This window comes from Silene latifolia, chromosome 8, assembly GCF_048544455.1.
Source record: "Silene latifolia isolate original U9 population chromosome 8, ASM4854445v1, whole genome shotgun sequence".
Taxonomy (NCBI): Eukaryota; Viridiplantae; Streptophyta; class Magnoliopsida; order Caryophyllales; family Caryophyllaceae; genus Silene; species Silene latifolia.
In genome coordinates, this window is record NC_133533.1 from 62,817,319 (window position 1) to 62,829,786 (window position 12,468).

Below are 12,468 nucleotides of genomic sequence, written 5' to 3' on the forward strand. Positions count from 1 at the left end.
ATCCAACCTCTGAATTGCTTAGGAAATTTCAAAGCTTTGAGGATCTGTCTGAGGTAGCTCCATTCCACTGTATCATATGCTTTCTGTAAATCAATTTTAAAAAGACATCTGGGGGATACAGTACCTCTGGAGTAGAGTCTGATGAGGTCTTGGCATATCATAATATTTTCCAGAATACTTCTGCCCTGAATAAAACCACCCTGAGTTTGAGATATGATGTCAGGAAGAACCTCAGCCAACCTATTACATAGCACTTTGGAAATGCATTTATAAATAACATTGCAACAGGCTATTGGTCTAAATTGCATGACTATTTTAGGTCTATCAACCTTAGGAATCAAAGTAACCAGAGTAGCATTAATTTGCTTCAACATGCACCCTGATCTAAAAAAATCCAAAATAGCCTCAATAATCTCATGGCCCACAATATCCCAAGCATCCTTGAAAAATTTGCTACTATACCCATCAGGGCCAGGAGCCTTATCATTGGGAATATGAAAAAAAATATCTTTAATCTCCTCCTTGGTAACAGGCTTCAGTAAAGTGCTAATATGATCCTCAGCACAAACCTTACCTTTCCTCATGACATGAAAATTAACAGGTGAAGTAGGTAGTTTTGAGCCAAGTAGGGATTTGTAATATTCAAGAAAAGCTGACTGAATCCCTAGTTGATCAGAGTAAAGAATGTCATTCAGACCTCTAATTTCATGTACAGTATTCTGATTTCTTCTTGTCTTGATAACCCCATGAAAATAAGAACTATTAAGATCTCCATCTGTAACCCAGTGATAGACCTCAACTCATGCACATGTTATATTTGATGAAATGCTAAGCCTATGAATCCTTGTATTTACCACCATCTCCTATCTTTTCAATGAGACTTGTAAGACATAACCCAACTCGAGTCTCATTAGACTATGCATGTTGTTGAGTAGGGAAGATTAAGTCGACTTGTAGGTGTTGTACAATCTAATCGATTCGGCTCCGGGACCCAAACTTTCCTAGGATTGTAAGATATAACCCAACTCAATCCATCACAACAATAATTGCTTGCTTATAATTTGAGAACATGTTTGTATGATCAATTCCCATGATTCCCCTATGATCCCATGACACCCTTGTGCTTTTTAATCGATTGATTACACCCCTTTTAATTCATCTTGCTTGTTTATTTTCATTGCTATTTTAGTTAGTGACCTTCTACATCAACCCAAATTGTGACACCTCTAAGACACCACTAGTTTCAATAGAATTCTCATTTCAATACCCGTCCCTTGGGATCCGACCTTTACTTGCCTCTTTACTAATTGTAGAGTTGTTTGTGAAGTTATAAATTGTGTTTTGATTCAGACGCGACCCAACGACCACATCTTTAATTGTGAACACGAAACGGACCGATCAAAAATGGCGCCGTTGCCGGGGACGGTGTTTGCTTGATTTAGATTTCCTTTTATTGTTATTAGTTGTGTCTTTCTTCGCCTTGGGGAAGTAAAACTCCTCAAGGTTTGTTCTAATTGTTTTTAAGTTGTTTGATATTTTGCATGTCTAGAAGGTCACAAGGTGATTTGTTACCTTTTGACCGTGAAATTGAAAGAACCTTGACGAACAATAGGAGATTTGCTAGGAGGAATTTGAGAGGTATTAGTGAAGTTATTCAACCAACTATTGATTTCATCAACCCTTTCGCAATAGAAGGAGAGGAGAACCCATTACACAATACCCCACAAAATCAACCTACAATGCCTAAATTCTCGTCACATTCCGTACCCACCGAGGAGAACCTACCCAATGGTACTCCTACACCACAACATCTAACCGGAAATTTATTGCCAAATCCGCCTTTATACAATTAGTCGAAAGGAGCCAATTTGGGGGGATGCCTAGTGAAGACCCTCATTCTCATATGGAAACCTTTTGCGACTATTGTGATGCAATCTCTCAAACCGGTGTGACTCAAGACCAAATTAGATGTGTCTTATTTCCTTTTTCTCTAATCGGCACCACGAAACAATGGTTGAAGGGCCTTGATAAGGCCACTTTCGGAATAGATTCTTGGAAGAAGTTGGCTCTAGCTTTCTACAAAAAATTCTACCCACCGGAAAAGACTAACATGCTAAGAGCTCAAATTACGGGTTTTAAGCAAAGGGATGAAGAATCTTTGTATGAAGCTTGGGAGCGGTTCAAGGGAATTTGTCGCTCATGTCCTCACCATGTACTTAGCGAATGGTTCTTGGTACAACAATTTTGGAATGGTTTATATGAAGATTCAAGGAACATTCTCAACATGGGATCAAATGGAATGTTCACCGAAGTTGATGACAATCAAACATGGAACAAGATTGAGGAAATGGCGGTCCATAACTCACAATATAGTAGACCTCGCAAGGCTACTAGAGGAGGAAAGCATGAAGTGGACTCCGTTACTCAATTGGGTGCTCAACTTAGTGCTCATATTGACACAATCAATTTGAAGTTTGAAAAAGCTATGGCTAGACTTGAAGAAGTCTCAAAATCACCAAAGCATCATGTTAATGCCATGACGGCATCCTCATCAATCCCAAGTGGGATATGTGAGAATTGTGGAACTTTGGGACATGACCAAAGTGAATGTAGGGGAACAAATGAACAAGTGAATGCTTTCCAAGCATACAAGAGTGGTACCCCTTATTCCAATTATTACAATGAAAACACCAAATTCCATCCAAATCTCTCATACAAAAGCCAAAATGTTCAAAACCCTCAAACAACATACACTCCACCACCCATGAGAAACCAAAATCAAAGACCCTTTTACAATAAAAACCAAGGTTACCAAAATCAAAATCCACACAATCACCAAAATGACCAAGGTTTTGATGTCCAAAAAGCGGTCCTCCAAATGCAAAAGAATCAACAAGAGTTTTTCACTCAAATGCAAAAAGATAGCCAAGCAAAGGAAACCACCATCAACAACATCCTAGCTCACACCAAGATGTTGGAAACCCAATTGACTCAACTAGCATCTTCAAGCTCACAAAGACAAAAGGGGCAATTACCACCTCAAAGTAATCCCCCAAGACATGAAACGGTTAGTGCCATTCACATGAGAAGTGGTACAAGGTATGAAGCACCGAAGAAGCAAGTTGAGGATAAAGTTGTGGAAGCTAGTGATAAGGAAGAAATTGTGCAAAACTCCAAAGATGGAGAATCATCAAAAGAAGAAAGTTCAAAGAAAAATGAAGACAAGGTCAAGGAGAAAGAGCCCATTGTGATTATACTTCCTTTTCCAAGTCGTCAAGTCAAGCCCAAATTTGATGATCAACTTGGAAAGTTCATGGAAATTGTGAAGAATTTGGAAGTCTCGATTCCTTTCACGGAATTAATCAATCACGTGCCAGCCTATGCGAAATACATGAAAGATATCCTCACAAAGAAGAAGTCGATCCGGAAACTTGAGACTATCGCCTTCACTAAGGTGAGTAGTGCAATACTTCAAGGGAGTTCACCTCCAAAACTAAAGGATCCGGGAAGCTTCTCAATACCGTGTACCATTGGCGACACAACGATCAACAAAGCCTTATGTGATCTAGGGGCTAGTGTGAGTGTTATGCCGTACTCGATAAGTAAAAGGTTGGGGATGGGAGAGCTTGAATGCACCAATATCACACTCCAAATGGCCGATAGATCGACGAAGACACCATTAGGGATATGGGAAGATGTCCCCGTACGAATTGGGAAGTTTTTCATCCCGGTGGACTTTGTCATTGTTGATATGGAGGAAGATTCCAACATTCCGATCATTCTAGGAAGACCTTTCCTACACACCGCGGGTGCGGTGATTGATGTGAAACATGGTGAGCTCGCTCTAGAAGTGGGAGATGAAAGCATAACTTTTAATCTTGACAAGACTATGAGAGCTCCTCATTTGCATGAACCATGTTTCATGATTGATCATTATAGCCAAAAGGATGAAAGGAAGAAATCGGAACTCCAATGGAAGAAGAAAATTGAAGATGCTCCATTCAAAGAGCAAGTGAATTGTGACAAGGAGAGCTTGCAAAGCTCATCAAAATCAACCAAAGAAGAAGAGGATGGCCTCATTGGCCAAGAGAAGAATTTAGGAGAGTTGTCTCCATCAAATCAAGAGATTTTCAATGATCAACTTGATGAAGTTTGTGGTCTTTGGGACGACGAATTTGAAGGGATTTTTAATCCCTACATTGGTAATCCCATCGATCAAGACCGACAACAAGGGCCAAGCTCTATTGAAGACCTCTACCATGATAATGAACAAGCTTTTGATTACTTTTTCAAGGTGTTGAGCAACATCAAAAACACCTTGAACATGCCCCCTTGACATCTCATCAAGAATGAGAGTTTGGTGGAGTCCTCCCTAAACCACCATTTGTAAATATTTCTAACTCCCTAACTCGCATTTCAATTCTTGTATTACATTTTTGTCATCTTTGGATTTTTATTTACTTTGATCAAGATAATGGTCATGTTTGAGAGAGAAGTGAGGGAGGGACTAATAATTTCAATTGATGTGTAGTGCTTTAGCTTAGTGTGGGGATGGCAATTGCCTAGGCTAATCATGCCTTAGTAACGCCCCCACAATGACGAACACGAGACATGAAGAAGAATGGAAGGACGATAAGGGATATGCATTTTACACGGATGGAACTGAATCCGGGTACAAAGGGGTAGAATCCGAGCGGATTCTGAAGAATCCGCCCGTCTTCATGCAATCCGAGCGTACTGGGTTGAAGACGAACGTCCTTATAAGCTGAAATTTTGAAAGATTTTTGACTGTAAGAGAATCCGGGCGTTTTGGACAGCAATCCGCCCGTCTCTGAAAATCCGTCCGTCTTGGAAAGAAGACGCCCGTCTTCTCTGCTGAGGAAAACAAGAAAAATTCCTGGACTGAAATCCGTCCGTCTTCTGAAGAATCCGCCCGTCCCGTATCAAGCAAATCCGAGCGTCTTCTCTTGAATACGCCCGTCTTTAGGCGAGTTTTATCAAACCCAGAAAGTGAAGAATCCGCCCGTATTGGGCAGAAACCGCACGGATTGCCCCTGCAGTTTGAATTTTTCGGTCTTTATAAAATCCCTCCCACCTTCATTCATTCATTCATTCATTCATAACACTACTTCAAAACATCAAAACCCTCATCCTCTCTATCACAAAAACAAAATCCCTCAACTACATTCACCAAAATCAAATCAAATCATCCTTCTAACAACAAATCAATCACTCCTTTTTCAATAAAAATCAAAACCAAGCACAAAATCTTCAACCTTTGAGTCGATTTTTGAATTCATAAAGGCAAAGCCTTTCACCTTTAAATCGATTTGGGTACACTACAAATTGAAGATTTTTCATTCTTTTCTTGGTTAGTTCATCAATGGCAAGGACTAAGGGAGCAATAAAGGCAACAAAGGCACCAAAGACACTTTCACAAAGGCAAAAGGCTCTTCAAGCAAAGAAAGCATTGGCTATGGTGGTAGCAACACCAAACTTGGAAGTGCAACAACAACAACAACCTTCTATGGGAGCAACAACATCTTCTACTCCGGAAATCGATCAACTTTTGCATTATCCGGAGGTAACTTTTATTTCCAAAACCCATAGAGATACTTTTGCCAAGTTTGCTAGGAAATCACTTCAATCCACCAAATTTATTTGTGAAGACACCTTGGGAAAGTTGGGTGTCCTTGAGCAAACTAGAGCCTTTTTCAAAGCCATGGGGTTAGAGAAATTGTTTGAATCAAAAGAATTGACATACCCCTCCCTTACCTTGGAATTTTTGAGTTCTTTGAAAGTCACCAAAGTTGAGAGTAGGGAGAATCTTGAGTTTCGTCTAGCTAATGTTAGTAGACGCATTTCCTTTAGAGAATTGGGTGAAATTTTGGGTCTTAGTGATGAACCGAGTTATTTTAAGAATTATGGAAAGTATGACCCCGACCCTCTTTGAGAGGCAATTTCCGGGAGGAAATTTGAGGACTTTCATGCGAGTCGTGCTCTTTTAGTCCACCATCCGGGCATAAGAGTATGGCACAAGGTCATAGGAAACACCATTATTGCAAGGAAAGATACCAACCATTTCACCAAACTTGATTTTATTCTTCTTGAATCGGCTTTGAACATTGGAAGAGTACACACCAAGCCTTTCAATTCTTTGAGGCTTTTGGTAGATAGATGGCTCAACATTGATTGTGGGAAGAAGGGCACTACCGTTATTGTCAATGGCGGCCTAGTCACTATCCTAGCTAAGTACTTTGATCCTAACTTCAACAAGGATAACAATTATAAAGCAAAGGAGGGTGGTCATCTTGTTGATTTGCATACTATGATACACAAGTACAAGTGGGTTGCCCATAACCCTCTTGATACCAAGTATGGATGGCTCACTAGTGAAGCTAGATCGTTCACTTTGCCTTCAAAGATTTGTCGTCTAAGCGTCCACCGGACCAATTATCTACTTCCCCTTTCTAAAGAGGCCGAGTATATTATCCAACAACAAAAGGGTGAACTTGAAATGCCCTCCTCTTCCATTGTCATACCACCTTACCCCTTTGAGTATCAAGAGTTCAAGCCGGAAGGAGTCGAAGCTAGAAATGATTATTTGACTCTTCTCATGCAAGCAATGCACAAGCAAGCCTTTGAGGATCGGAAAAATGCTTACTTGGCTCAATATCCACCCCTCCTACACTTAGCTAGGCAAGGACTACTTGATCCATCATGTCCTTTGCCTAGTTGGGCGGATAGAGAAGTCCTATTTCCGGGTGCATCTAGGGTCGTTTCGGGTGACAATGAGGTTGTTGGTAATGAAGAAGTTGATGATAACATTGATGAGGAAGCAAGTGAAGAAGGAGAAAAGGATGGTGAGCAAGATGATGAGCAAGATGAGGAAGAAAGTGAAGAAGCAAATGAAGAGGGAAGTGGCAATGTGACCACTTCTAATGAGGAAAGTGATGATGGTGATGATAAGATGGAAGATTAGCAAGCCTTGGAGGCTCCTACCCTCTCATGGTTTGTCAATTTCTCTCTTTGTTTTTAATTATTTTCTTGATCATTGTTGGAGTAGTCCTAGCACCATAGAGGACTCACACCTCGGTACCATTGAGGTGTTCTCATTTTATTGTTCCCATTTTCAAAATCCAAAATGACAAATTCGTTTCATGCATTGCATAGTGTGTGCATGAACTACACCCATCCTTGGACATTAGCAATAGTGTCTAACTCGGTTTGGGGAAGTTAATGCATACACAACGGGAGGTAATCTAAATTATCCTCTCCGTCATAACAAAAAACCATGCATCATATAGTGTAGCTTAGTATAGATTGCATTTAGTGTAGAAATCATGCATCATCTTTGCATAATTTCCATCATTTTGGCCATTGAGGACAATGCCCATATTAGTGTGGGGATGGGAATTCTAAAATTTAACTCTTATTCAAAAAATCCAAAAAAATTGAAAAAGTTCGAAAATCATAAAAATTTGAAAATTGAAAAACCCAAAAACATGTTTATTTCCTTTTGTAGTCTTGTGTATATATTGTTTTGTATATATTGTGTTTGTTCTATCCTTGTTCACATTGATTGACTACGCCATATCCGAGACATGAGATAATGAAGACCGCATGGTATGATCTTTCCAATCTCCTTTTTCCTCTTTATGTTAATGACTATGTGGCTTTATTTTGATTGATGCGGTATAATAATGTGAACTTAGGACTTGCATTTAGTTTATATGTCATATTAGTTGATAGAATCACTTGCATTAGGATGTTTATATTAGTTGCATCATAGCATGTAGTTGCATGTTAGAAATGTTTTGAAAAATGCCTAATTAGGAACTTTGACAAGAGCAACTAAGCCATTACAAATACTTGTTCAACTTAAGACTTTGCCTACTAGAATGGTTGTAAAACACCCTAGATAGTGTCATACTAGTATCTTTTGACCCATGACCCAAGGTCTAGTCAAGGGTTTGCATGTGAGTCACCTATCCAACCCCGTGATGCGATGTGGACTTGGTTAACTTGTCTAGGTGACCTTGTTTGACCTTGTGGTAAGGCAACCCAAAAATATTTTCTATCAATAAGCTTGAAGTGCTCATTTCAAGAAATTTTGTCATGTGGAAGTAATTTAATGCCAAGGAAACCTCAAATGTTATGAATTGTTGAATGTTGAGAAATTTAAACTGTTTTGATGGAGGCGTACCACTTCGATGTGCTTTGGTGCGGGATCCATTGAATTGGGCCCCCACACGGTTGTGATTTCGGCCGCCCAGAGACAGAGTGACTATCACCCCGAAAAGCTATTGTCTAGAGGTTAACCGGTTTCCTAATAAGCGATTGGCGAAAGCAAAGGACACTAGCCCGGAAGGGACAAACCCCATCTTAAATTTTTGAAATGTGAAAGTTGAAATGAGGTCAATTTTGAATACTAGTCATATCCACCGTTGTGTATAAAGATTTGAGCATTTCATTCCCAAAAAGCCTTTTTGTCAAGCCACTTTGTCGAGCTTGGGACGATCCATGACCTTTACTTTTGTAGAGAATTCGAGACTTGTCATGTCATATGCCACTAGCATCATAGGGATCATCATTCCACCACCATCCGATCGCTCTTGACGAAAGCATTTGGAAATTGAGGACGAAAGTAGTCTAGTTTAACACCATTTGGAGGTGATTTAGTGCCATCCTCTTAGCCTTAGTAATTTGTTGAACTAGTATTTGTGAAGGATTACATGCTCTTAAATTTGTTCCTCTTTAGTGCCTCCGCCACTTGATGAGGAAGTGGCTATTCCTTTTGTAGATGCATCCATTATGTGATTTTGTGTGCTTAATGTTTGGATGTGTCGCCATTTTGGCAAGACCCACCTTGCCTTGCAAGAAGGCATCTTACCTCATGGTTGTCTTGTTGTGAGTTGAAGGGGCGGAGTGAGACCCGCTAATTGTCTTATATCGGCTATGTTATTAGGTTAGTTTAAAATAATGGTCCTAATCTTTGTCACCTCTTTACTCGGGATGAGCAAAGGTTCGGTTTAGGGATATTTGATGTGACCATAATTTAGCGCATATTTAGCCCCCGAATTAGCCTTGTTCCAATGCTTTTTAGTGCATATTTGGGTCATTTATTATCTTTAGTCCTTTGTTTTGCATATTCTTTGAGAATTTGATCCCTTGGTAGGAAAGGAGTAAGAATCTTGCATTTTCATGGCAAAACGAGACTAAATTGATCGAATTCAATGACCAAGCATCAAGGAGAGACAAGATTAGAAGGCCTTTGTACATATGATAGTAGATGAGCAATGTTGAGAAAGGATCCTTGAGCCCCCAAGGAAATCCCCAAGGAATTTATGAAGAAAAGGGAAGAAAAGAAGAAGAAGTCTTGCTGAGGCACAATCCGTGCGGATTGTCTACAATCCGGCTGTCCTTCACCTGCACAATCCGTGCGGTTTTCCACCAAGACGCTCGGATTCCATCACCACAATCCGCCCGGATTCTCTCTAATCCGCTCGGGTTCCATCGCCAGAATCCGCCCGTCCCGACCCTAATCCGCCCGGATTCCTCTACAGCGCGATTTTCTCTCCTCCAAGCTACAAAGAAAGAAGCCCTTCCTTCGGAAAATACCGGCTCCTCCCTGCTCAATCTAAAAAGTGTAATTACTAGTTTAGCCCTTAGTTAACCCTAATGCATCCCCCTAATTTCCACTATAAATACCCCATTAGTCTAATTAGAAGAGCATGTTCTTCTTATCAATATTTAGAGTAGTTAATATCAATCAAATCTCTCTTTAGTTTTGTAATCAACAATTAATCAAGTTCTAATACAAGTTTTATTTCCTTAATCTCTCTTTTGTTCATCCTTTATTTTGGGTAATTGAAGATTATTTGGGTTATTATTGGGATATTGACAACCTCTCAATCAAGCATCAAGTACTTCTTTTATCTTTGCTTTATTATTGGAATCATTAGTAGGTATAATTCTCTTAATCCCTTTTTTTAATTATTGTTAATTACTTTCATTTATTCATCATGTTTCATTTTGTTAGTATGATTGACAACCTTGCTAGCATAATCAACATGATAATGAGTGAGTAGTCTCTTAGCTAGGGTTAATGGGTGATTAGGGGAAACCAACATGGGGAATGATTCATGCTTAAATTAATATGCTTTCATGCTTTATTTGCTTGCTTGTTTTGATCTCAACTCATGCACATGTTATATTTGATGAAATGCTAAGCCTATGAATCCTTGTATTTACCACCATCTCCTATCTTTTAAATGAGACTTGTAAGACATAACCCAACTCGAGTCTCATTAGACCATGCATGTTGTTGAGTAGGGAAGATTAAGTCGACTTGTAGGTGTTATACAATCTAATCGATTCGGCTCCGGGACCCAAACTTTCCTAGGATTGTAAGATATAACCCAACTCAATCCATCACAACAATAATTGCTTGCTTATAATTTGAGAACATGTTTGTATGATCAATTCCCATGATTCCCCTATGATCCCATGACACCCTAGTGCTTTTTAATCGATTGATTACACCCCTTTTAATTCATCTTGCTTGTTTATTTTCATTGCTATTTTAGTTAGTGACCTTCTACATCAACCCAAATTGTGACACCCCTAAGACACCACTAGTTTCAATAGAATTCGCTTTTCAATACCCGTCCCTTGGGATCCGACCTTTACTTGCCTCTTTACTAATTGTAGAGTTGTTTGTGAAGTTATAAATTGTGTTTTGATTCGGACGCGACCCAACGACCACATCTTTAATTGTGAACACGAAACGGACCGATCAGCAGGTTTTACAAAACAACAACAACGGGGCCAGTACTGTTCAATCAAGATAAGACATACAAACATTATAACCGGCTGATCATCCTCCATCTCCGGCCTCCCGATCTCACACAGTAACCGACTACACACCGAAGTGTGTAGCCCTGCCAGATTACCCATCGCAACAGGTAATACTCGCCGCCAGTGGATGACTGCAGCCCATCCCCACCTAGTCCAGCTCATCAACGAGCGACTAACAATCCCTGTCCCTTAATGTGCACATCCCCTCCCGTGACGGGTTCCACGGAGGGCGAACGAGGGTGTGAAGCCACTCCCGCAAATGACTCAACCACAATCACATATACCACAGCATCACAGCTGTCACAACACCACAACCGTCACAACACAACCACATCACCACAACACCCATCCTCCGATGATCAGCAGATAACAACAATTATGAAACAAACAAAATCTTAATCAATTAACAGTACTGAGTAGGGAAACCCTACCTTTTCGCAATCCGCTACGCTGCAATCAATCATACAAATGCACAACTAGTAACACATCATCACCTACAACAACGATAATCAACAATCAACAACATATGATGACCAAAACCCTAAACCCCCAAATTAACCAAATTAGGGTTTGTTAACTTATAAGAATGACAATAGATGAACAAGGATAAGACACTTACTACGGCGATTGACACGGAATGAGATGCTAAAACCCACAATCGACGACCTTTGACTTGGAATTGATGAAGATGATTAGAGGAGAATGAACGTAGTTTATGTTTTTGGGGAGAAATGATTTTAGAAACTGACGAATGATTATATATAACCTCTAATCATTTTAACCAAAACCGCGGAAATAATACCCATCAGGCCGGATACTCGGTCGAGTATAGGGTATACTCGACCGAGTATCCTCTACTCGGTCGAGTATTACCCATACTCGGCCGAGTATTCCTGGGCAGAAGCCAAACAGAATACCCAACACACTTTACTCGATCGAGTAGGCCATACTCGGTCGAGTACCAGCCTATAAAATCCGTAGTATTACAGTCTTCCCCCCTTAAAAAGAACTTCGTCCCCGAAGTTCCAACCCAACCTATAAAACATGGACACCTAACACCAACTCCACTAACCACGCTTACTAGATAACATATCCTCTCGATATTGACTCCATAATATTATCGAATAACCACAATATAATGTTGCCAACCTTGTCTCACTTCCATAACACTCAATATCACTCAATACCAAGACAATCCACAAAAGAAGATTAACCATCAAAACGGAATGTTACATTCTACCACCCTTAAAACGAACTTCGTCCTCGAAGTTTACTCACTCCTAACATCATACTACTACGAACACCGCCATAACCTGTAATAAAATCAACCACATCACGAATCCATCATTTACTCTACACCAACACTCAAACTTCCAATTGCAACCGTATGACCATCAACTCTCTTGTCTCCTCCTACCCTCTTAAGATAAGTGTTACGCCCTCGTAACTCGCTAATACTAGGTCCTTTGCTATGCCTCCCATAAACCTCATTACCACCCCATGTCAACGATCACCCACTATAACCTCAACACCTTGATCCGGTTGATGTCGTCACTCATCCAATCAAACACATTTATAATACCCAAATAACTACTAGTTAGCGGTAAG

General features: G+C 40.0%; 1 non-coding gene across 1 annotated transcript; it reads right to left on the bottom strand.

Annotated features, from left to right (window-relative positions):
* Positions 1 to 2,110: 2,110 nt before the first annotated feature.
* Positions 2,111 to 2,218, bottom strand: LOC141597658 (small nucleolar RNA R71). The gene has a single exon (XR_012522881.1). It is a non-coding gene; the product is annotated as a small nucleolar RNA R71 (small nucleolar RNA).
* Between the last annotated feature and the right edge of the window lie 10,250 nt (positions 2,219 to 12,468).